Source organism: Oculina patagonica, chromosome 7, assembly GCF_052425735.1.
Source record: "Oculina patagonica isolate OP01 chromosome 7, crgOcupat, whole genome shotgun sequence".
Lineage (NCBI taxonomy): Eukaryota > Metazoa > Cnidaria > Anthozoa > Scleractinia > Oculinidae > Oculina > Oculina patagonica.
The window spans coordinates 14,578,491-14,605,545 of record NC_135764.1 but is presented as its reverse complement, the minus strand read 5'-3'; the positions used below and the strand labels follow the sequence as shown (position 1 = coordinate 14,605,545).

Genomic DNA, 27,055 nt, shown 5'->3' with positions numbered 1-27,055 from the left:
CCGTCAACTCGTATATCTGAAGTGGCGGTTAGTTCGTAGGATAACGTTTCGTTACGACGGTTGTGAGGGTCTAAGATCCGAGTCTTTTGAAGGCTACTGCAGTCTCAAAGCATTGAGAGCGATGGTTTCTTTGTTTTTAAGCTCCCCTTAGTTTGAGTGGTTGTGATTTGTGCTGTGGGAGCTATAAAACTCTACCTCCATTATTTTCTATCTGTTTTGTTGCGTTACTTGCATCCAACAAATAAATTCTATGGCAGTTTGATCACTGCATTTGAAGTCTCTAGGATGCTGCAACGATCTCTTCTGGCAAATGTTTTATCTTAAGCAAGACTCGAGTTTCGGTCCTTCAGTGGACCTCATCAGTTGCTCCTATGTTAAAGTCTCATCGAATGATTTGAAATCAGTCGATTTGCCGTTTTTGTACTTGTCTGCAGGATCGAAAATTCTGCTTTTTAATTGGCTCACGTAAGTGGACCAATTGTGTTAATGTAGTTTCGATCCGTGCTTAAGTGTGTTTGTTTAGAAGGCTATTTTTCGCATTTTTGACCGTAAAAAGTCAGTTCTGATGCTAAAAAGTGGTTCTTTCTTAGCCGTGCGAGGGTAGTGTTCCACATAATGAAGAAGGGCTTCATTTTGTATATATTTCATAGAGTGCGTTTGACTGTAGCATAGATTTTTTTTGCGATCAAGATAATCTCGTGCAACACAGCGGAACGGGGCTCTGTCAAAAAAAAGGTCACAAGTGATATATAAAATGAGACAGGCCAAACACGACTCCCGCTGGTTGCTAAATGTTAGCCTTCAGTCTGCTAACGGAGGATTTAATTATTGCTCTCTAGAGCCGTTTCAGTGATGATCTTTATGCCTTTGTGTTTGCTAGCTCTGTGGCACATTTCGGAAAACCCTCGTTATCGACTGCATTTTTCTCCAGATAACCTACTATTTCTCTACGCATTGTTTCAGCGGATCTGAAAATGCCTAAAGCTGATAGCTGATGTGCTAAAGCGGCAAATTGACAAGAACCGTCGCCAGGTGGATTATATTCAACGCCGAAGCCCTGATCCTCAATTATTTTCTTGTAATCGTCTGGTTCCATTGGGATGTAATAACTACTACGATGGGCTTTCTGTCGTTTCTTTGACTGCCTTGCCGCTCTTTGTTTTCTTTTCTCTTCTCCGAGGGTGAGGCTTGTAATGTCGTCGACGGGCAACCACTTTTCTTTCTTTTTACCAGTTACAGGCGAAGTGTAGGCTACTTTATATACGTGTCGACGACTGTTCCTTTTCATTATTAGGGCTTCAATAACATAACGCTTCTTTTGAGCACTTTTGATGCCTCCTTTTCTTGGCAAGCGCACATAAACCTTTTCTCCAACATTGTATTTTGAGGGTGGATGGGCTCGCAAATGTCCTCTTACCATTCTTTTACTGCATCGTTCACTTGCTTTAGCAGCCTGCCTCCTGATGTTTGAGGCATGTTTAGAGCGCCGTCTTCGGTCTCCTTCTGATGGATTACATTTACCAGCATTTTCGACCACCTCTTCATCTGTCATGGCTGTGTTATATGAATTACAGTGGCGTGCAAAGTACACTTCAAAGGGTGTTTTGTAGGCCAGAACTTCTTTTGGATCTTCATTTAAGATGCGCTGGTAATTTGGCAGACTCTCAGCCCAATTTACTCCTTTCGCACCCATTTGAATGAAGTCGTACTCCATCTTGGATCGTAAGGCTCTATGGCTCCGTTCAACTTTTCCTTGAGATTGCGGGTGGTACGGACGACTACAAATTATTTTAATTTCCAGCTGGCGGCAAAGCTCCTTGACAGCTCCTTTAAACTCACCCCCTTGATCACATTGAATTACCCGAGGAGGATCATGTTCCAAATATAAGATTCGCAATTCATCCGCAATGTTTTTACTGCTTTTTACGCTAACTGGACGGAGCCAAACAAACCGACTGAAAACATCCATTACCGACAGAACGTACCTATATGACACACCATTAAATTTGATAGCACCTTTTTGTCCCATACCCATTAAATCAATTTGGTGTCTCATTTGAACGTCTCTTGCCCGAATTGGCTTCAATCTTGCCTTATTACAGAACTTTGCATTCCTTTTGTAATGCTGTTTGTCAGTGTTAAGAATTTTTTGCACTTTGATCCTGCTGAGACCAGCAAAGTTCTGCTTAAGGGATGACACTAACTTTGCAGCCCCCGTTCCTTTCAGCCGTTCGTATTCATCACAACAACCTTGTACACTTCCGAAACTCTTAGTATTCGACGTTCTTTCGCTTTGGAGTAAATAAATTTACGGCCTCTTTCCTCCTTAACTGTTAAATCCCCATTCGCTCTCCAGTATCGTACTGCTGCTGATCGCTGTGCACGTGTTCGTTCCTTCACTGATGGCAGACGTTCACCTTCAATTATACTTATCAGAGCATCATAAATCTCGTCGGGAATGGCTGATTTATCTCGAACTCCACGTCCTTTGCCTTTGCTATTTGTGGCCACGGAAAGGGCTATGAAGCAGACAAAGAGAGCCAGAACCAGTAAACATACAGACTTCATCTTGGACGGAATTCCAGAACAATGCAACTTGGTCCAAACTTTCTAAGACAGCGGGGATTCTGTGTCTAGACACTGTGTCTACGTGCTATTGCTATCTCGGTCGAATCTAAGAGTTGAAATTCCATTTACGAATCGATTTACTTTATAGTAGTTCCAATATAAATTTTCGTTGGTACGTGATGCAAAAAAAGAAGCACTGAAACAAGGAATGGTAGTTTAAATAAACTTAACTTAAGTTAAAATGTACTAAAAGTTAGTACATTCGTGCAGTTGGCTCTGATCACATCGAAACACAAAAGTAAACCTGTCATCAATCACGTAAGCCAGCTTTTTAAAAAAATATAGATCCCGTGGCTGTTGTAGTCCTACGTTTTATTTTGTAGTTCTTGAAAAGTAAACACATACATCAATAAATTCTTGCTGTTTGTGCCCTGGGAAATGAAGGGTTAAGTAGGTTAAGTCAAGAAGTCATCCTCACTGGGAACAATCACTTCAATGATTCAAGAATAAACAATTACAGTCGAGCACCTATTTAACGGCCACCCATTAAGCGGCCAGTCATTAAGCGGCCACCCATTAGACGGCCAGGCATCAAAACCGGAAATTTTTCTCAGTACAATACAGTAAAGAAAACCTTTATTTAGCGGCCACCTTTTGGCCTCCTTTTGGCCGCCCTGACAAGGCTTCTTCTATTGTTTTTACCCTTATTTAGCATGCAGCAAGAAGGTAGGGGAGAAAACCTGTGACAGTATAACGTATAACAAACACAATGAGACATCTTAAATAGTTCAAATTACCTTTCGGATTACATTTGTGACCAATTGTTATTACACTTGTGACCTTTATTACATTTGTGACCAATTGTTATTACACTTGTGACCTTTATTACATTTGTGACCAGTTATTACATTTGTGCCTTCAACATTGTTCTTTATTTGTGGATGAGCAACTAACAGTGGCAGTATCTGTTGTGAGCGGCGTGGGACGATCGCGCTGAAGGGGCTGCGTTCGTAAGGAAGCGAATCCTTCTCCTCTTCAACACATGTTTGGACGTCGAGGCAGACATCTTTGGCCTGATCAACCCTCAAAAACCAAGATATTCTTTACGGGGTATTGTAAATATTTTGTAGCACAAAAGCGCCACAACTGCCTTTTTTTTGCACATTGTGGATGATGTTTTCACACAACAGAGCCAATAAAATACTCAGTTTCAGCCTTTTTGTTTGGCAACGTTCTTGCTGCTTTCGTCTGTGTATGGTTTGCGTAGGAAGGAAGATGCCCTCAGCGGTTGCATAAACTTCCTAATAAGCCAATCCCCCAATAATAACTGAAAATGGCTTAAAGTAAGTGCCCATACAAATAGCTAAAAACATACGGAAATTCTTGTATCTATTTAGAAAAAAGAAAACGTTTAGATAACCATACAAATTTGTCAACTTTTTATAAGGAATTCGTTCATATTCGTTAAGTAGTGCTTGAGCGAGCTTTAAATTTATATAATGTCGTAAGATTTTTACCAACTTAAACGTACGTTATGGAGATGAAGATGTTAACTGACAGAAAAAGCGTTATCAAACAGCTTGCTCGATTAATATTGGTTTTACATGCAAAAAGAAAAGCTGGCAACAGCTTCAAACATTAATGGAGAGGAAGTCATTATTACGTGTGTATTTTTACATGAAAACAATTTTAATGCAAAATAGAATAGTTTATACGTCGCAAATAGTCGAAGGAAATAAATTTTGACTTAAATTTTTTGACTCGTTTACGCTACTGAATTTATGTAAGAGTCGGATAAAATAGCTTCCAACGTGACTTTTTCCCAAACCATATGTAGTGAGCGAAACGGTGAATAAAGAAATAATTGTTTAAGGTGTCGTAACCGTCAAGGGAAGTCAATCATAACGCCTGAAACGCGTGCTCATTTCATGGCGTAAGATCATTAATTTTAAAAGCACAAACAACATTCACGATTTGGAGGCGGCTGATGCCAGGGCTAGCGCTTTCCACCCCCCCCCCACCCGGGGGGGCTAAAAAAAACCGCTAAAGGAGACCAATCTGGGCGTTACTCACGCTTTTTTGACCCCCCAAAGATACCATTTAAAAACAGTTTGAAACTGATATATTCCTATGTTTTTTTCGCAAGCAACCCTAAAAGAGACGTTGACGGCTTAAAATAAACGGCGTTTTTCCCAAAACACCCTATTAGGAATGGGTGCATTTATTTTGTATGCTCTCAAACTGGCATTATCCAAGTAGATTTGAGTGGTCCTGAATCTGAATCCTTCCAAAATTGTTAGTGATCCCCATTTTTGGGCTCTCAGTTACGAAAGATCCCCCCTTCTGCTCTCCTTAAAATCAAGTGATCCCCCCCCCCCAAAATCCTCCGCTCCCCCCAGGCGATAAATAATGACCGGTCCCTAAGAGAGACCAAAATTAATTTACAACCCTAAGTGAGTCGACGCGCATCCCCGTCTCTTTCATATGGTAGTCCCCCCCGGTCTTTTCACTCCCTGCAGTTAACGAATTGGGACATACAATTTTCATAAATTCTTACTTGGCTCCGAGTCTTGAAATAAAAGAAGTTATTATTTTAGGGAGGATGATTTTTTTTGTCAATTTTCGAAAAAGGGTTATTGTAACGTAAACTGAATTCACCAGACTCAAACTCGATGATAATGCGAAGAAGCATAACCAACAATCCAGTGAAAGTAACATGCGGGACAGCGCAGTCTCCTAAAAGGTTTTGAAGGTGAAAATTTAATGCTAAATACTGGCTTAAAGTCGTGTTAGAGGGCACGTCAATGCCGTAGCCACTCCCTCTCTATCTGTCTTGCAACACTTGATTAAGGGAAATTAATATCCAGGCAAAAACAATAACGGCTTATCTGACTGATGACGATCAAAAAAGACTAAAGAGGATTAAAAGCCAATTGCCATGCATAAAACAAGTTAATAAACTAAATGAAAAAGACAGCTGCTTATGGCTTTGACGTTTTCCAAACACTTTTATATGCGAGTAAATATCTCTTTTTATCACCTTAACAGCGTCAAAATAAAGAAATCTTTAGTAAAGTTTTTTGTTCTACTGCTGTTTATTTCTTCATTGTTACAGGTAGAATTAACTTTAGGGCGTGGTCGTAACGCACAGCCATGCAAACCCCACCCCAGATCGGCGCCTTCGTCAAGCGAAGAACAAAACGAACGTATAATAGTTGTGAAAACATAATATTATAGTAACAATACTTTTCGTAAAAAATAAAATACAAGCCAATTCCATGTCGACTTGGCCCCGAGGACATGACATGACTTCCTAAACGTGTTCTGGAGATGGGAAATACGATAAAACATGAACAACCGCTCACCCAGAAAATTCTTTTGTAACTTCTTGTCCAGTCGCATATAAGCAAATTTCGGGCTAAGGAGCTTTTGGTAATTATTTAATGCTCGAGTAAAGAAAAAAAAACGGGGGGAAACCCGGGAAGGGGGCCCCCGCGCCACCCCGCCGAGTGCTAACTAGGGTTTCACTGGCTTTCTTTATAAGTCATTAAATAATATGGACCTTGTTTAATCATTTGTCGTATATTGTTTCTTCGCGCGACTACAACTGTTTTCGTTTGCTGCTGAATGTATGAAAAGAGCTGATAAAACATTTTTTAGATCAGTTGATAAACCGGCTATCACAGAAACTGTTATCTGGAAAAGATCAAATGGATAATCCATCCTTTCAAATCCATCAAATTCTTGGCTCTATTTAGAACAAAGAAAACGTTTAGATAACCGTTCATGATATAAAGCCCTAGTTCTCAAGAATTCTTTTAGACCAATTCAACCTTTTTTAAGCAATTCTTTTATACTTTTTAGAGCGGTTTTATTTAGCCCGTGAAATAGGAAGTGAGATAGTTCACGCTACTACTTCGTATTAGTCCTTATTTCGCCATAATTTATTTAGTAATTCTTATGTTTTTTACTCTTTGGTTTTTTGTGTACTACGCACTGATACTAATAAGTTAACACTATGACACACTAACAAACAGTTTCTGTTTCACGGGCTGTGTAAAATCACACTAGTGTTTAAGTTTGCTCCCTTCCCCCTTTTGGGACCCACGGGTCCCTCCCGCTTGTAAACAGCCCTAACAAGTTTTAAATTATTACAATTTTTTTTAATAGTTTACAGTCGATGTGATGTCGTAGGATTTTTACCAGTATACTTGAGATGTAGATGTAAACTAACAGAAAAAGTGTTATCAAACAGCTTGCTCGATTAATATTGGTTAATATTTGACTTTAACATAAATTACGTAAATACCGGCTTATCTGACTGATAACGGTCAAATAAAAAGACTGAAGAAGATTAAAAGCCAATTGCCATGCATAAAACAAGTGAATTAACGACATGAACAAGACAGCTGTTCACGGCTTGGGCGATTTCCAAACACTTTTATATGCGAGTAAATATCTCTTCCCATCATCTTAACAGCGTCAAGATGAAGGAAACTTTAGTAACGTCTTTTGTTATACTGCTGTTTATTTCTTCGCTGTTGCATGTAGAAACAGCTCTTCTCGCAAATCATATAGCGTCGTCGAAGTTCGAACCAGGTAAAATGTCGGTTCTATTATAAACCATTTTAGCTTGTGAGAGCATTAGATTTAATAGGTTTGCATGCAAACCAAGCGAAACACCATTATATTAAAAAGGGAACTGCACGAGTTCTTAATTTTTATTGTACCAGCCCCTTCCCAAGACCTTACGAAATTCCGCCCATCAGTAGTATCTAAAACGGGGCAATCCCAACTTATTGAACGATCGTATGTTTTTAATTTATAGCGGGTTTATCGGGATGGAAATTTTGAAGGCGTTTCAGATTTTGTTCCGAATGACAGCGGCAAACGAATTATGCAAGTAAGTGTAAAATATCACTCGGTTGTGCCTGATGTGCATTTTAATCTTTCAACCTATTCTGCAGTAACAATAGGCCTTATGTGTTTTTTTTTTGCAAAATATCATCAATCATTACGATTGTATGTTTTGACTGGGGAAAAAAGGCAGGAGTCGCTTTGAGAAAGGGTTGCTAACTTTCACCAAAACAAGTTTGAAACAAGCGATTTCGCAACATTTATGGTTCTGCGTGAAATAGGGCGTGTCGTGGCTCCGGAATTTTTGTTTTGTGGACCTGAAAATAACATGATACAGACCAGACAGAAAAATCGGAGGTATCTTGCGTCAAGACAAGCGGGAACTGTCCACCCCTCGTCATTAGCTATATTTTTCCCAATTCGCGGAAGTTTTAATTCCGCATGGCAAGTAAAATGCGATGTCTGAAAAAGTGAAACGTGATGTGTTAAGACCCCTATTTCTTATTATTTAACATTTATTTCGAACACTGAATGGCGTACCGTATACGAGCACAATCGATCAAGTTGGTCCAGAGTTTTATGATGCATTGTAATAAGTGCATTTATTCATAAAGTTGTTTAAAGTTTATTGCTGTTCTGTTCGTTATCTAGGTACCTGGTGACCAGGCGTTCAGAAGAAACATTTGCTTGTCTGCCCGTGAGCTGGACTGCGAAAGAGAACTTCAAGATCTGTGAAGACCTGTTGTAAATGATGCTTAAATAACACAAAAGAGAATACCTCATCAGCGAATTATTTAAATATTGTTAACAGTGCTATTAATGCAAATAAAAAGTGAATAAAATCAGCCAATAAGACTTAAAAGCGAGAATTATGTTTATTCCATTATCCCAGAAAAAGGTTGAAGACTGGTGTATTGGCGTATTAAAAACTTAATGTCAAATGGATGTGTTTTCCTGCCCTGCATAAGATGGAGGAAAGAAACGTTATTAATATCCTGCCTTGCCGAATGGTAATGATAAAAATAACATTATATTGCACATTGCCTATAGAAACACCAAATTTCCGAGAATAAAAACTATAATAAATGCAGTTAGAAAGAAGATTTAATATTTGGCTTGGTGGAAAAATGAAAGAAAGCACAATATTGAGATGTGTGCGGTAAACGTTATCAAAAAAATGACAAGTCCAATAGATGGAAAATGTTCAAAAAAGGCGGGAAAAGGCTGCTGGTATTCAAGGAGGGGGTACACCTGAAGGCCGTTCATCCACTGTTTTACTTGGGTTTAATACGAATATCTCGTTCTCATTTCAAGGAATCCACACACTCTCTGCCCATTACGAAACTATGTTTTGCGCCATTTTGTTAATTTTTGGGTGATTTTTGGGCAGGCCCGTAGGGAGGGGGGCGGGGGTGCGATGGGTACGTCCGCACCCCCTCCCCCACCACGAGCCTTGGAAGTTCGCTCATTGGGAAAAAATATTAAATTAGATAAATAAAGGGAAATGGTATTTCTGTTCTTCGACTATTTACATTCAACATGGTCATTTGGGATGAAGGTCCACCATTTGTAGATTCGTGTGGTATATTTTGGACCAAACTGTGTGATTCTAGGTTACATTCAACGAAACATTGTACCTAACGTCCTTCATAGTCGAACCGTTCGAAGTGCCATTAATATTCCCAGGCGCTACCAAAAAGTGAAGAGACTGGGTACTTGTTGGGCTCGGAAGCACCCAAGAAGGTTGGAGCTTGCCACAGTGCTAAAAGATTAACAAAACGACTCGGGCTGATTTATGTAATTACCATTTGACACTGAAATGAAGAAAGCTATCTTCCTGTCCTCCTTCTATGTACAGCCGTCATTGTTAGCTAAATAAATCGTAAATTACGTTTTCAAGGTTCTGTTTCGAAAAATACGATTTGAATTTAAAAATGAACCAGAATTATTGTCGTTGTTACCTTCACTTTTACCTGCCTTTTTTCCTAACAACCTGTCCTCAATAGGCATGAAATGCTGACACCCCAGACCCCCCTACGTTATCGCGCCTGCGGCGCTCAAGATTTTGCGCCAGAGGCGCTCACACGCACCCCCATTCGGACCCCCATGCTAATTCTTGGTTACGGGCCTGTTTTTGGGGAAGTTTAGGTGGAGAGAGTTATTCTCAAAGGATTAGTAAAAATTTAGAGAAAAAAGAAAAATTGAAGATTTAGCGTGATTTTAAAATTAGAATTTGTAGTTAAAAATTAGTCGATGGACACCAAAGCAGTCCCCTGACAACCTGGAGTGCTCTTGCGTGGTGTCAACTGTCTGGTGGTGTTGCAATGTTTTCAATTTTGAATCCCTTCTTTAAACCTCTTAAAATTTCACCCAAATTTACGTTTGCCCCCGCCTTAGCCAGCACGTCAAGAATTCATTAAAAGTAAACTAATACAAATGTTCTCTTTGTTAGCCTCTTTTCGGTTAGCAAATGATACCTTTCAAAGATTAGTAATTATAAAAGTAAACACAAACACAATTTAAGAATAAGCAAAGCTAAGCTAAGCTAAGCAAACTAGTTAAGATTCCCCTAGCAGATCGGTAGACAGTTCGCAGTGCGTGCAAGAAATACCTAACAATTATAAAATAAAGGACCTCGGGAAATTAACTTTTGGGTGTGGTCTTAACACACAGCCATGCATCCATCGCCCCCGATCGGCGCCTTCGTCAAGGGAAGAGGAAAACGAACGTAGAAGTGAAAACATAACATAACATAATAGGCTATCATCTTAACAGCGTCAAAATAAAGTAAACTTTGGTAGCGTCTTTTGTTCTTGTGCTGTTTATTTCTTCGCTGTTGCTTGTAGAAACCGCGATTCTCGGAATGCGTGTAAGCCTCGAAGTTCAAAAAAGGTAAAATGTTGGCCCAATTTTGTGCAAATCTTCTTCTGTAGACCATCCTGGCTTGTGTAACTTTAGCTAGATTTAACAGTTTTGTGGCATAACCCACAACCCAGCTTAACACTCTCATACATTGAACGCTACCAGCCTCTCTGTTCCAGACCTGATTAACGGTTGCGTACCGTCAAATTCCGGTTATAAGCCCTCCCGTTTATAACCCCCCACCCCCCCGTTATAGGCCAATCTATCTGGAAACAAAAAAAAAATACATCCGATTATAAGCCCTCCCGGATATAAGCCCCCTCTGCCGGATGACAGCACTGAATAGTGCTAAATGTTGCTTTACACGGTATGTAAAGTATGTTTTTTAATTTAAAAATGTATTTCGATCAACACTCCCTTGGCTCGTTTCGAAACATTGTTTCTTCTTATTATTATTCCGCTTATAACCCCTCCCGGATATAAGCCCCTCCGTTTATAAACCCAAAACCGCTTACAAAGTTGTTTAAGCCCAGGGCTTATAACCGGAATTTTACGGTATGTCTTTAATTTGTAGAAGCTTTATCGGGATGTAAATTTTGAACACCTTTCGGAATTTGTTCCGAATGACAGCAGCAAACGAATTATACAGCTAAGTGTAAAATATCACTCGGTTGTGCTGATGTGCATTTTAATCTATTAACCCGTTTTAGTTGATTCCCAACAACGTAACAATCTGCGGTAAGAACTGACCTTACGAGCTCTCTTTAATCAATAGCAAAAAATATCATCAACTATTCAAATTTTTGAGTCTAATGCTTGCGTGCGCTTTGCGCATGCGCATTAGACTCTTTGTTATATGAAAAAAGCTGTTAGCAATCCCAAGGGAATGGTTCGGGATCGATAATCGTTCGCTGTAATGTAGAAAACAATGATCAGCTGCAAGAACGGACTCCGTACGGACACGCACGATTAGTTTCAATTAAAAACAGCCAATCAGCGACACGTGTTCCCACGCATAATTAAAAGTTCTTTCTCAAGTCACGATTATTCAACACTTGAACAGGACGTAATAATTTTCCAGTTAAGACATTTGTAAGCTTTTTGTGAAAATAAATCTTCGTTTTCAGTTCAGTTAAGCACTTGTGTTTTCGTCTTGCTTAAAAAGCAAGACGTCTTTGAGAAAAAATATTTCGACGGCGACTCGCGTTTATTTACACAATGCGACCAAATATTTATTTTGTTTTAAAAAATAGAAAACTTTACCTCGTATTTTGTATTTAAGTCATTCGAATTTTGACCAATTTTTTCTTTACAGTGCAAACAAAAACCTTCAAAAATAAAAGATGTACATGGATAAATGTAAATCAAGTTACGCGACTAAATCAAAATGCGTTTGTTTGGCCGCTTTGCAGTATTACACTGTCCCGGCCTTTGCCATACACTGAAATCGAATTTCATGCTTTTACGACTCTCAGAGATCTTAAGTTCTTCTTACAGCTAGAAAAATCATAAAATGGTTACATTGATATGGAAGTGATGATTCGCGAAATTTGTACATCATGATAAACAGTCTTCGCTCTTGTGTATGGTAGCTCGATAATAATTGCCTAGTTTCCAGCGTTCAAAAGGTCATCATTATATTGACGTGAGCATTTACACCCGTTTTTAGGAAAATCTGTCACTAAGTGCTTACAGTACAATGGAGTAACAGTCACTATTTCAAGTGCTTTTATTGCAAAATCTGTTTCAAGAGTCATCATCAAAATGGTGAAAAATCTGAAAGAAAACGATGTGAAGTTCTTCAACCCTTGTTGTAATGAACATGCTTTTTGTAAATCGTCACGCAATCTTGTCCAAATGTTTAATCGTTTCTTCTTTTACGGACAATACGGAAGAAGTAACATCAACTCCTGTTCATACTTTAAATTTTGTGAAGCATATAACATTTATGACTGTTTCGTTTTCATCCATAATCATCCACGATGCCCCTAGCTTGCTATAAGCATTTTAAATTAAACTCCCGAACACAAACCTCTAACCAATTTTAACCGGCTTACGAAAACCGCGCAATCTGTATCACTATGCCATACGGCATTAGACTCATGTCACCCTTGGTGACCTATTTTTTTGACTTAGAATAATAGTCAAGAGTCTGAGTCGATTTGAGAGCCTATTTAGAATATCTAGAATATTTCCAAAGGTTCTCCAGTTTACGCAAAACAAGTTTTAAACGAGCGAGTAATCTACATTGAATACAATCAGTTAAATAGCGCGTGTCGTGATCCCGTCAATCTTTTTTTGTCGTCCCAGAAATCAGATGATACGAACTTGTACTCTTCGAAATTACGGAAAAATTCAGTCATCGTGCTTCAAGACAGTCCGGAAGTGTCCACCGCTTGTCAGAACCCGTAATTTCCCAATTCGGACTTATCCGCCTGGCAAGTAAAATTCGATGTCTGAATACGTCAAACGCGGCGTGTGAGGACCGGGAAATTGTCTTGTTCTTCCACATTTACCGAGACTACTGAAAGGTGTATGGTATACAAGAGCAATCGATCAAGTTGGGCCGTTGTTGTATGTTTTATTGTTAAAAGTATATATATGTATTTTCAAGTTGTTTAAAGTTTGTTGCTGTTCTGTTTCTTATCTAGGTACCTCGTGACCAGGGAAAAAACATTTGTTTGTCTTCTCGTGAGATGAACTGCGAACAAGAACTTCAAGTCCAGGGAAGACCTGTTGTAAATGATGCTCAAATAGCACAAAAGAGGATACCTCATTAGTAAATTACTTAAACATTGTAACGTACGTCATATATAACAGTGTCATTAAAGGAAATGAAAAAAAAAAAATGACTATAATAGGTACATGTATAATCGACAAGCCTTTCACGCAAAAAACCTTGTTTTTCTAAATGATAGTCGTCAAATAAAACTGAAAATGATTAAAACCAATTTCCATGCAAAAAAGAAACAAATAAATAGTTAACGACATGAACACTACAGCTGCTCACGGTTTGGGCGATTTCCAAACACTTTTCTATGCGGGTAATTAGCTCTTCCCATCTTCCCAACGGCGTCAAAACACGTCAAAATGATGAAGACTTTAGTAACGTCTTTTGTTCTTTTGCTTCACGGTTATTATATCGCTGTTGCTTGTAGAAAGGAGTTATCGAAACGTCTTTGCGTCGGAGATCAAAGGTAAAACGTGTGCCCAATTTTGCGCTTACCTCGTTCCGTAAACCAGCTTTGCTTGTGATTCACCCCTGCAAAGGGTCAGATTTCCCACCTAAATGATTGGCTATGAGTCCCAGTGGGTGACATGTTTATCATGAAAAGTTTGCACTAGTTCAACTGATAGCATGCTCGCAATTGTCTTCCTGATTTGGAAACTCACCACCTGGCCACACTTTGTGCGACGTATAAGCAACTGTTCTAAAGAAGACTCGAAAGGCATTTTCTTTTTTGTCAGTAACACAAGATTCTCTTTCATCTTTTGACTCTATTTTACCTTCCGATACAATCCATCAGGAGACAGGATGTTTTCATCTTCGTGTAGTTGTCAGTGGGGTTCCTTGAAAACTGGTCATCGGAAAACAGCGAGATCCAAAACAATTTGCAAGGTTTTTTTTTAACTAGACGAAGTTTAGAGACAACGCAATTTGCATTAATATTTGCCACATTTCCTTTCAAAGCATGGAAAGATCGATACTGAAGAATTAGCTAGTTTTATCTATTTAAAAAGTTTTACCAGTTTTATTTGCGCGGGCACTCTTGTATTGTCGACTTTGGTGCAATCTAACAATTAAAGTGCTTTTATTGCAGACAATCAGAGTTTGCTTAACAACCTCATTTGCAAAATGCACGACGGTCAGTGTAATAGTCGAAGAAGCACGAAACGTTCGATGTCATTGTGGCTAAGGAATATAAAAAGCGCAAGGTATATTTATATTTCTGTCATTCCTAAATTAACATCTGTTTAGCAATATTTACTCGGAATTTAAGAATGGCCTGGTGTCGCCTTAAGAAAAAAAGGGCAACACCGACAGGGTACTTTACCATGTTTACAAAATTGATCTAAGATCTAAATTTTCATGACCCTAAAAATCAAAACATATCAAAATTAACATGAATTTTCAACCTCTGAAAGACCATTTAACTTGGATTAAAATTAATAATAACCTTTTTGTTGCGTTTTGTTTGGTGAGTTTGAGCAGCGAGGCCGTCAACTTATGCAATTTTCGTTTTGTCCATGCTTAAAAATGTGGTATTTTGCAAAAACAAAACTCGTCGCATCTACTTACAACCTCTAAAATAGTTCACTAGACAAAGTTCAAGGGAAACGTTTTTTCTACCCGAAATGTGATGGAGTGCTTTTACAGAGACGGCCACTCAGTATCTGCCCCAAACAATACCAGCTTATCTAAATGATAATCTTCAAATAACACTGAAAATAATTAAAGCCAATTGCCATGCATAAAACAAGTTAATTAACGACATGAACCTGTTCACGGCTCGGGCCATTTCCAAACACTTTTATATGTGAATTGATATCACTTCCAATCATATTAACAGCGTCAAAATGAAGAAAGCTTTAGTTTCGTCTTTTGTCAGTCTTGTGCTGTTTAATGCTACTATTTTGCATGAAGAAACCGCGCGTCTCCTAAAAGGTGATCGTCGTCAAAGTTCAAAAATAGGTCACCAAGGGTGACATGAGTCTAATGCCGTATGGCATAGTGATACGTTGCGCGCTGCGTTAAATGGGGGTTTGTGTTCGGAGTACGCAGCTGGGCTCGGTGAGATGGAGAACAGTAGGAGGGCGTCGACATGCGGGAACAGTAAGGGGATCGATTGGTACTCAAGATCACTAGACTCTTGCATGTGAATCCTGTGTCTCGTCATCCTTTAACGCTGGAAATGGATATTCGGCTACATAAGGAGCGGACTGTATCTGGAAGCTATTATTTTTTTTAGCTCTATCTCTGAGGTCGCATCGAGGCGGGACAGTGTAGGAATATAGTCGCGTATAATTCTTACATCTTTTATTTTTGGGTTTTTTTTGCACTGTAGAAAAAATGGTAAAAATAAACAGGTAAAGTTTTATTTTTTAAAAAAAATATTTGGTCGCATTGTGTAAATAAACGCGGTCGCCGTCAAATTTTTTAACGTCTTGCTTTTTCAAGAATCTTAACTGAACTGAAACGAAATTTCCTATTAAACGTCCTGCTTTGTATCGTGACTTGAGACTTTTGCGTGGGAACGTGTCGCTGATTGGCTGTTTAATGAAACTATCGTGCGTGTCCGTACGGAGTCCGTTCTTGAGCTGATATTGTTTTCTACAGCGAACGATTATCGTCCCGACCATTCCTTGGGATTGCTAACAGCTTTTTTCATATAACAGGTCTATCGCATGCGCAGCGCACGCATTGACTCAATGAGTGAATTTTTTGCTATGAGGGCTCGTAGGTCAGTCCGCAGATTACGTTGTTGGGAATCAACTACGGGTTAATGATTGCACATCAGCACAACCGAGTGAAACTTGCTGTTTGTTGCGGTCGGACATTCGGGTTTCTCTCCGATCTTCTCCTCCGTACCGGCCCGGCCACTGTGCGGTGGTCGGAGGGGCTTTTCCGGGGGGGTTGCGGGGCAAGTTTCGCGGCAGGGGTGTGCATTTTTATCTCGGAACTTCAGTCTGTCATGGGGGGGTCCGGGGGGCATCGGATGTTTTTTTTTGTTTCGTGTTGGCCTATCGGGGGGTGGGGGGTTACGGGAGGGCTCGGTGCGGGCCGTTAATCAGGTCTGGAACAGGAGGCTGGTAGCGTTCATGTTGGAGTGTTAGCTGGGTTGTGGGTTATGCCCCTGTTAATCTAGCTAAGTTACACAGCCAGGATGGTCTACAGAGAGATTTGCAAAATTGGGCCAACATTTTACCTTTTTTGAACTTCGGGCTTACCGCATTCCGAGAATCGCGGTTTCGCGGTTTTGGCTTGTGTGAGGTTTAGATTCAACAGCTTTGCAGCTCAGGGCACATTATATAAAAGGGAACTGAATGAGTTCTTAATTTCTATTGCCGTTATACTATACCGCCAACTATACCGTAAGTGAAGTGGGTCGCTCTTTAGTTATTTAACGGTGGTATGCCTTTAATTTATAGCGGTTTAATCGAGATTTCAATTGTCCATGCTTTTCAGAATTTGTTTTGAATGACAGTTGCAAACCAATTATGAAGGAACTCGACAAAAATCAATTCATTGTGCCTGGTGTGCATTTTAGTTTTTCTAACCCGTTAACGTTCTGATAGTCTTCCAACATAACAATCTGCAGTAACAGCAGGCTTTATTTTTTTTTCCTTTACAAAACGTTAGTAGCCATCTGAGAAAATGCAAATTAACTAAGTTAGGAGATCTAAATAACTGAGTCACTGAGTTGCCCAACTGTTTCCGTAACTGACTGCGTCTCTAACTGACTAAGACAGGACTGTCCGACCTCGTTACGCTCGCTCCGTATGTCTCGACCTAGAGCTAAATATTTCCCTGTCCGTCACTCCCACTCAGTCAATAAATATATATCAAATACTGGCTTAAAGTCGTGGAAGAGGGAACGTGAATGCAATAACCAATCACTTTCAAATGTCCCACAGCACTAAATTAAAAAAAATTAATATCTACGCAAAAACAATACCAGCTAATCTAAATGATAATCGTCGACAAGTTAATTAAGGACATGAACAAGACTCCTGTTCACAGAGTGGGCATTTCCCAAACACTTTTATATACGAGTAAATATCTCTTCCCATCATCTTAACAGCTTCAAGATGAAGAAAACGTTAGTAACATTTTTTGTTCTTTTACTGTTTATTGCTACGCTGTTGCATGTAGAAACCGTTCTTCTCGCGGTACGTAGTCGTTGTCGAAGTTCAGAAAAGGTAAAATGTCGGTTTTTCTGTAAACCATTTTGGCTTGTGACATCTCTATTAGATCTAACAGTTTTGCGGCATTATACCAAAGCTAAGCCTCGATTAGCAAAACATCATCATTTAAAAGGGGAATGAGTTCTTAATTTCTATAACGGTATATCACCAGCCCATCTGATGAAATTCCGACTGTCAGAGGTGTCTAAAGCTCGGCCATCTCAACTTTCATAACGGTCGTATGTTTTTAATTTATAGCGGCTATATCGGGATGGAAATTTTGAAGGCCTTTCAGCATTTGTTCCGAATGACAGCGGCAAACGAATTATACAGGTTGGTGTAAAATATAACTTGGTTGTGCCTGATGTTCATTTTATTCTTCAACCCGTTCTAGAAGTTTCCCACTGAAAACACAACAATCTGCAGTAACAAAACTCTTGTGTTCTCTTTTATCAATAACACAAAAATCCATCAACTATTTAACAACTATTTATTTGACTCCGAATAATAACCAAGAGCAGCTTCGAGATCCTTTTATTAATTAACGCAAAACAAGTTCAATGAGCGAGTAGTCAACATTTAATGCACTGCGTGAAATAGCACGTGTCATCTTCCCAATTTTTTGTGGTGCCAGAAATCAGACGATACAGACCTGTACTCTTCAAGAATACGGACAATTTTGGTGGCACTGTGCTTCCTGACACGCCGGAAGAATCCACCGAATGTTAGTACCCATATTTTCGCAATTTGGACTTTTTCGCGCGGCAAGAAAAATCCGATGTCTGAACACGTTAAAGGCGGCGTATGAGGACCGGGAAATTTTATTGTTCTTCCACATTTACCGAGAATACTGAAAGGCGTACCGTATACAAGCACAATCGATCAAGTTCATTGTTGTATGTTTCATTGTTCAACGTGTAATAAGTTAATTTGTTTTCAAGTTGTTTCATTAGTTTGTTGCTGTTCTGTTTCTTATCTAGGTATCTGGTGACCAGAATCTCAAAAGAAGAAACATTTGCTTGTCTGCCCGTGAGTTGGACTGTGAAAAAGAGCTTCAAGATCAGTGAAGATCTGTTGTAAATACTAATGCTCAGAAAAGACAAAATGGGATGCCTCATCAGTGAATTATTTAAATATTGTTGAGTGTACTGTTAAACAATGTGCAAATAAAACACATGATATTATTCAACTAGCCTTACACGGGAGAAAAGTTGTATTTTTAACACCAAACTAAATCTCACTGGTTTCCCAAAAAAATATACGCGATGCCATTGGCATTTCAAAATGCGCGCGAAAAGCGGACTGCTGCCTTTGCATCCACGGACGAGAAACGTAAGAAGAGTCCGTGGTCACGGTCATATGATTAAATACGTAATGACTGAGTTGGGATTGGATCAAACTGACTGAATCAGGATGTCGCACTAACTGAGTCCATAGCTGACTGGGTCTCTAACTGACTAAGTCGGGACTTTCGAACCACGCGACTTCTGCTTCATCCTGGTTTTCATATGATCGTAAACGATCGCAATGGATCGCAGACGATCGTAGAATTAGAGGTTCTGCGATCTGCAATCATATGGAAACACGCATCTGCGATTGTTTGCGATCGTCTGCGATCGATCGCACACCATCGCAAACGATCGCAGAAAATAGAACCAAGTTCTTTTCCCTGCGATTGTCTGTGATCGCTTGCGATCGTCTGCGATCGTTTGCCATCGTTGCGATCATATGGAAACACATTTGCGAACAATTGCGATCGAAAACCATCCCATAATATTGAAAATCGATCCAATCATTCAACACGATTAAACACTTTTCGATCCTCTGCGATCTTTTGCGATCATATGGAAACAGTTCGCTTTGCAATCGTTGTGATCACACGGTTCAGTAAATTTCTGCGATTTTGCGATCGTCTGTGATCCACTGCGATCGTCTGTGATCATATGGAAACCAGGCAGGTAAATATTTTCCTCTTCGGCCCTCCCACTCAGTCAATAAATACTTATTAACAACTGGCTTCGAGTCGTAGAAAAGGAAATGAAGGCAGTGACCAATCCTTTTCCATTTGTCCCTCAAAACTCGATAAAACGAAAGATATCTAAGCAAAAACAATACCGGCTTTTCTAAATGATAATCGTCAAACAGGATTTAAAACAATTAAAGCCACTTGACATGCATAAAACAAGTTAATTAACAACATGAACAAGACACCTGCTCATGGCTTGGGCGATTTCCAAACACTTTTATATGCGAGTAAATATTCCTTTCCTTCATCGTTAAGCCCAGCTAAACACTCTTGCATTATTATCTGCATAATGTATGCAAGCCGTCAGCTTCAGAACCGATGAACTGACCAGTATTTTTGCGATTTGGACTTTTCCGTGGCGTGGGAAGTAAAATCCGATGCCTGAACACGTTAATCGCAGCGTGTGAAGACCCGGAAATTTTCTTGCTCTTCCGCATTTACCGACAGTTCTGAAAGACGTATCGTATACAAGCATAATCGATCAAGTTGGGCATGTGTTGCATGTTTCATTGTTATATTAATATAAGGACATTTATTTTCAAGTTGTTTAAAACTTGTCGCTGTTTTATTTCTTATCTAGGACCTGGTGACCAGAATTTCTGAAGGAACATTTGCCTATCTGCTTGAGGGATGGACAGCGAAAGAGAACTTTAAAATCAGTAAAGATATTTTGTAAATGATGCTCAAATTACACAAAAGAGGCTACCTCATCAGTAAACTATTTAACATATTCGACAGTGCTGTTTAACAAAATGCAAATAAAAACATGAATAAAAATAAGAAGTCTTTCGCGTAAGAATAGTATATATTACTATTTTTAATTATCCCAATTTCCCAGAAAAGACTGAAGAGTGGTGTAATTAAAATCAAATGGGTTTGGTTTCCTGCCGTGGATAAGATGAATAAAAAAAATATATTTTTCATAGGCTGCCTTGCTGGATGGGTATTATAAAAACTAACATTTTATGACATACCGTATCTTTCCGATTAAACGCCGGGTTTTTATCGTACAGTGCTGAAGAAACCCCTCAAGCATATACTTGATATACTTGTATTAAAAGCTACAATGGAAAGATATATGACTAACAAAAACAATGCATAAAACCCTTTTACGAGGGTCTCAATGGGTTGGTTGCTTTTACGGTTAACGGTTAAAATGTTGCCTTTTTACGGCTAACGGTTATTTTTTTCGTTATGGTAATCAGAAGTTAAGATTAATTTCCGTTTTTTTTAAAAGTTAAAAATTACGGTTAACATAGTTCACGGCTAAAGGTTAAAAATTTCAATTTTTTACGCGTAACGGCTAAATTTTTTGCTGTTTTTCGGCCAACGGTAACCCCATTGAGACCCTTTTGTTAATTACCACCGGCCTCAAATAAACTGCATGAGTCAAACGAACGCTGGGTCCACCAGGCTAAGTTTAAAATAAACGCTGGGGCGTTCAATTGAGGAAATACTGTATTCCTGTATGTGGCACCAAATTTCTTAGAAAATACATAAAAAATAAATGCAATAAATGCAGTTAGAAAGAAGAGACAATATTTGGCTTGGTACTCAGAAGTTTATTTCTGACTTAAAACGCACCTCTAAAAAAATGTCAGAACGCACAATTGAGATCTGCGTCGGCATAAATGACAAGACCAATAAATGAATAATTCTTTAAAAAAAAAAAACGGAAAAGGCAGCTGTCAATTAAAAACCAGTATGGACCGACTGTTCGCTTTTCGGTTAAGTAAATGATACCTTCAAAGATCGGTAATAGTAAACAAACAAAAAAATTGAAAATAAGCTATGGCTAAGCCAAGCTGAAAACTAGTTTAGATTCTCCTGGCATATCAGTAGACCTTTTTACGATTACATCATAAAAGTCCTCGCAAAATTATCTTTTGGCACACACAGCTTTGCATCCACTGCCCCAGATCGACGCCTTCGTCAAGGGAAGAAGAAAAAGAACGGAGAAGGGGAAATGCAAGATAATAGTAACAATTCTTTTCGAAAAAAATTCAAGCAAATTTCATAACAGAGGAGATGGGAAATAGAACAACAACATGAGCAACTGCTCTCGCAAAAATGTATTTTTACCTATGTACTCATCGCTTCCCATTATAGGCTAATCTCGGGCTATAGAGCTTTCGGTTTTCAATGGATCGAGCAGGTATCGCTGGCTTCATTTATAAGTCATTAAATAATGTAGATATTGTTGAATGTATTATGTTTTTCTACCATACTAAACAACTGTTTGCCTTTGCTCTTCATGCGTAAAGACTGCTGGCAAAAACATTTTTTTGGATAAATTGATAAACCGGTTATCAAAGAAACCGCAAATTGAAAAAAGAGCAAATGGATAATCCATTCTTTTGTTGGAGAACATCGGATAGTTAAATTGAGACAACTAATGTTGAATAAACACCGACTAATTGTCACGAAACAACTTAGTTAACGAACAGCTGATCACGGCTTGAAGAGTTGACAGCACGTTTATAAGCGAGGAAATATTTTATCCCGTCATCTTAGAAGCTTCAAGATGAAGAAAACTGCTGTAACGTCTTGTGTTCTTTTCCTGTTCGTTTGTTCGCAGTTACTAGTAGACGGCATGGTTAAAATGCCACAAAATGGACGATTTAAGGTAATTAGTGAAACAATATTTTACCAGCCAAGCTATTGTCTAGTGAGCCGCTTCATGTTTGTTAATGATGGTTTATTGTCATATTTTACAACTGAGCCGACATGTAGCTTAGTTCCCTATCGCTTATAGAAAACGAGGGCGAGTAGCATAATTGCTTTAGTCGACAGCGACAGCACTCGAAAACCCACAATTTTAGGCGTTTTAATGCAAAAATTCAAGAATAATTTTTGTATTCAAGGGAAACGGCGCGCTGTCGTGCTCCACAAGCAAATAGCCAAAGATGAGAGAATCGACCGGGTTCGCAAATTTCCAATGGACACAGACACTGGTTGTCTATTAAATACTTATAGTTGTTTACCATTAAATTCAAACGCAACTTATTAAATGCCCTAGCCTGCGAACAGGCTTTCCGTAGTGATCGGACAAGGTGCAAAGCGCCGAGAAGGAATTCCCCTTTCATTTTTGCCCCGCCGGTCGAGCGCTGCGGAAAGCCTGTTCGCAGGCTATAAATGCCCTTAATTTCCATTCTCTGCTTTTGATACCAGTAGAATCTGTTACTGCACTAGGTCGTTACCCTTACAGTCCTACCCGATCCTGAGAGGAGTGGAGAGAAGCATTCTTAGCTTATTTAACGGTTATGCAACCTTATTTTGCAGAGGCTTTATCGGGATGGAAATTTAAAAGACGTTTCTGGTTTTGTCCCGACCAATAACGTCAAAAATATGCTGCAGGTAATTTATGAAAAAGCATTGGGATTGGAGGCACAACGAATTCCAATCATTCTGTCACGTTGTGGTATTTTACTAATATTTAAAAGTTAAAACGCGCCTTTTCTATTCATGTATGATCGAAAGCGGGTTACATTGCTGAAAATTCTGAGATAGAAAACTAAATAACAACACGCCTTTTAGGTTTCTTTTATTGACTAGAATAAATACTTTCATCATTTAATTCTTGCTAAGACTTGGAATGAGAAAGTCGCTTTAATACCTAATTCTAAAGCGGCCTTCACACGACAAACTATTGGTCACTCCTGTTGGCACTCGGTTGGTGTGTGGAACGACGCAACTGGTAAACAAGTTGGCCAACTGTTGGCGACAAAATGAACTGTCTCTTCTCCACTGCCAACTTGTTTCCGTTGTGGTCGTTCACACACCCCTGCCGGCCTAGTGTCAGGGCCGCTTAAGACTCTCCAAACGCAAAAATTTAATTTAATGTATTACATGAGATCTTGCTATAAGTCTATTAATGAAAAGGGATCAATTATACCAAAGAGCTAAACTAGGTGAATGTTGGCTTAACCACATCAAAAAGAAAAGATTTTAAAAATACTAACAAAAATGAGCAGCATTTATCTAGAGACGAGAAATTTAAAAACTAAAAAAAGCTTGGTTGAAACTATTTAATTAATTGAGAAACTCAAATGATGTGTTTAATTTTTGAGTAACATAACAGACAGCATGTCAGTTCTTAAACGGTTTGTTGTGTTAGCTAAAGTTAAAGTTTTTTTTTTTACTATTTAGCGTGACCAGGAGTTCAGAAGGAACATTTGCTTGTCTGCCCGTGAGTTGGACTGCGAAAGAGAACTTCAGGATCAGTGAAGAGGACACAACATCAGCAAATTATTTAAATTATATGACTCATTAATGCTGTTAAACAAAAAGCAAATACAAAATAAACGAAAAACAGCTTTCGCCCAGGAAACTCCATCCCATGTTTATTTTTCAATTAGGCAACGGAAACCTGATACGAAGACAGAAACGTTTAATAGAATAATTTGAATTACTCAACTGAGACGAGTTCAGAAAACTGTCAGAAACATACAGCAGTGAATTATTGAGATGAGGGAAAAAAATAAGTTAGCCCCATGAATAATGATACCGATGACGAAGCTCATAAAAAAACTCTTACAATCATTTGGTAAACCTAACATAAATGTAAAACAATCAAAATGCCATTAAAAACGCACTCTGTATTCGAGCAGCTGGTAAACAAGTGCGTTAAGCTTTACTTGCACTCCAGCAGATCCACCAAGAACTTTCCGTTTGAAACTGAAAATGTACAGGTTAGGCCTTCTGGGGAAAAAGCCATCACGTGGATTTAGGCTAATGTTCACTAAACCAAAAAAATTTTTTTTTTTAAAACAAAAAAAACCCGGGAAAAAACACAATACTAAGTCACCCCAGGTACAAAAGAATCGAATAAGAAAGTGCAACCGAAAATGAAGATTTTTGGTCGATCTTTGAACCTATGAAATGTCACCACGTTTGAAACTTAAAAAGTACTGTTTAGGCCTTTGGGAAAATGCCATTACGTGGATTCAGGCTAATGATCACTCCAGTTACAAAAGAATAGAATACGAAAGTGCGACATCGTCAACTTATGAAATTTCTCGTTCTGGCCAAGCTCAAAATTAGGCCTTTTGCAGCCTTCACTGTTGAGAGCTCTAAAAAATATATTTTAACGTATTTCCAAAAACTAAAGTCGTTGCATTTACTTACAACCTAAGATAGTTCACTGGGCAAAGTTTGAGGGAAAACTTTTTTCCGACCCGAAATGCGATGGACCGCTTTAAGAGAAACTGCCACTTAAGTGCGACTTTCTAGAATTATCAACCAGACAGCAGCACAAATGGAATAAACGATTTCGCTCATATTGTGCCCATAGATAGGTCCTGGTGAGATACCAAACGGACCGTAGTTAGTTTTCCCTAATACAGCTTTATTTCGTAGAAATATGTCAACAACTATTTTGCCCCAATTGGGCTCAAATTCCACTTCCGGTTTGACTGACTTTTTTGAAAATTTGATCGCCTCGCGCGTTATACAGCAGCTGTTTATTGATTATTTAATAATATTTATAATGTCTTTAGGTCTTTATTGTATGACTGAGGGAAAAAACAAACAAATCGAGATTAATTTTGAGCCTGAAATGGGGATAAACCATAGACAAAATTTGCAATTAAAACACTGCCATTTTTTTTCTATGTGCAATAACTAAATATGGGTTAAATAAACACGTATCTAATAAGATATCCAAAAACATTTATGGGGAAAAGGTTTTAAGGGGCCCGTTTTGAATTGTATTTATCACTAATTTTACCGATAATCTTCCGTTTAGGCGTGACGGCAATTACGTGACACAGGTAGTAAACAGCGAATAAAAATTATCGTTTTAAATGCATGTTTGACGCTCTTGTGAGAATTCCATCAAACCCAGGGAATCTGAAACAACTTCTTTTGCTTGTAAGCGCTAGTACTAAAAGCCGGAACTCCGGAACGCCGGAATACTAACATCCGGAACGCATAAAATATATCGTGTTACTCTTACAAATATTTAACAATTATCCTGCAAAATCGCGCAGAATATCGCCTGATACTTAGCCGAATCAGACGATATTCCTCAAGATTGAGCAGGATAATTGTTTTATTATTCAACCAATTGTCAACGAAACACATTTGCACATAGAAAAACTCTAATTACGCAGCGCTTTAAAAGATTTTGGAAAAATCTTCGCAACCTACGAATATCACAGGATATCTGTTACGTACTGATGACAGATATCGTTAACATTTTGACCATATATGGGCAGTGCGCGCATCTGTTGGATAATTGCCAACGAGACAGCCGAGCCAAGAGGCGAGGCTGTCGAGGCGGCAGAATCATAGAGCCGTGTGCGTATGAGTGTATAGGCAGAGAAAATCTTAAGTTCTGCGTAAGGGACTTTTTTTTACCATATTTGGGTGTAAGTAAACCCCATATTTGGGTTGTATTGTTCTTCCCAACTGGTTCCCAGTCTCTCACTCCTTGCTAGAGAGCAAATGACCAAAATGGCGTCCACGCGGCTCGCTGTTAAAATTTTCAATGTGGTCATTCATCCCTTTACCGATAAATAAACCTTTAGGGAATTATAAATCGAAAGAGAACACCGTACAGAATATTCGACCGCCGAAAAAACGAACATCAAGGTCTTTAAAGCGATGAAATAATCTTTCGACTTTGGAGTCCTTTGATTTACGATCGAAGAGAGACATGAAAATCAAAAGCGGACTGTTGACTTCAAATAGAGTTTTCTTGACTTATGAGAATGCTGAAGTCGGGTAAATGCTTCCTTTTAGTGTTTATTGTGTTTATAGTAATTGTTTGACCGATGATTTATTCCAAATCAAATACCGTTTATATTTTATTTGGCACGCATTTTCGCTCCGCGTAGGAATAACATCAATACAAAGCGACGCTCACTAAAATTACTGCATGTCATACACACAAGAAAGTCAAAAGTTTTTTACTTCTAACGGCAAATGTAATGTTAACTTGAATACAAATTTTGTCTCCAAATAATCCTTGACCGTTCAAGTTTTGTTTTCTGTTCAAATTTTTCAAGTTTTGCGTAACTGAACATGACACTTCGCATGCGAGACTGAAATCTGACCCGTGCATTACTGTCTCTGATTACTGAAAATTATTTTTAAAAAAGCATCTTAGCAGTTTTGATTTGGGATTTGATTTATAGGAAGTTCTTGAAATGCAACTATCTCTTTTGTGGACGGAAACATTTTAACCATCGCGTGTTGTATTTACAAAACAGTGATTAAACCTCATTTATTGCCTACATTTTGTGACATTTTAACGTTGAAAAGAATTTAAAGATTTGTCAAACCCGTAGCCTGCGTAGCAGACATCTGTGTACGTTTTTAGTGTGTTTAAAAGAGTGCGCGATCGCGAGAATACGCGCGCTGGAAACTACGGTGCCTGCTACGCAGGCTATCAAGCCTGCGTCATTTATGAACACCAAAGAAATAGCACTTTTTTTCGCATATTACCTAAAATACAATTTACCATATTTTGGTCATTTCAAATATAGTTCTTTCAAAAACCATTCAATATCTGTTCTTATGAACAAACATGAGTATTTCGCTCGTTGGCACTTACCGATAGGTATAACTAGTAATAAGAGCTAACCGTAAACAGGCTAACCGAAGAACATAGCAGGCTAACTTAGGTGAATAGTGACTAACCGGAGTAAATAGTAGGCTAACCATAGTGAATAGTGGGCTAACCGCAGTGCATAATAGGCTTACTATTCACTCCGGTTAGGCTACTATTCACTCCAGTTGTCCTAACATTCGGTACACCCGGTACACTCAACTTGAAATCTTCATCCACGTCGTTTTATGCAGGGAACACCAGTCGCTGTCGACAGTTGTAAT

The 27,055-nt window shown here is 38.8% G+C and overlaps 1 protein-coding gene and 3 long non-coding RNA genes across 5 annotated transcripts in view; 3 read left to right on the top strand and 1 right to left on the bottom strand.

Moving 5' to 3' along the window:
• LOC144661741 (uncharacterized) overlaps positions 1 to 3,867 on the bottom strand; it is a 47,069-nt gene extending 43,202 nt beyond the window's left edge. Inside the window, exon 1 of the mRNA XM_078522563.1 lies at positions 3,492 to 3,867. The gene's annotated coding sequence lies outside the window, so the exon portion shown is untranslated. The remainder of the gene's footprint in view (positions 1 to 3,491) is intronic.
• Positions 3,868 to 7,030: 3,163 nt separating this feature from the next.
• LOC144660835 (uncharacterized) lies at positions 7,031 to 8,287 on the top strand. The gene is made up of 3 exons (XR_013572170.1): positions 7,031 to 7,167; positions 7,397 to 7,471; positions 8,077 to 8,287. It is a non-coding gene; the product is annotated as an uncharacterized LOC144660835 (long non-coding RNA).
• Positions 8,288 to 17,077: 8,790 nt separating this feature from the next.
• Positions 17,078 to 18,376, top strand: LOC144659520 (uncharacterized). Of its 2 annotated transcripts, none has more exons than XR_013571918.1 (3): positions 17,078 to 17,108; positions 17,452 to 17,526; positions 18,174 to 18,376. It is a non-coding gene; the product is annotated as an uncharacterized LOC144659520 (long non-coding RNA). The 2 variants fall into 2 exon arrangements; XR_013571919.1 differs by having other exon boundaries at positions 17,100 to 17,208.
• A 3,305-nt stretch (positions 18,377 to 21,681) lies between these two features.
• On the top strand, positions 21,682 to 23,549 carry LOC144659891 (uncharacterized). Its single transcript, XR_013571986.1, has 3 exons — positions 21,682 to 21,845; positions 22,502 to 22,576; positions 23,369 to 23,549. It is a non-coding gene; the product is annotated as an uncharacterized LOC144659891 (long non-coding RNA).
• Positions 23,550 to 27,055: the final 3,506 nt, after the last annotated feature.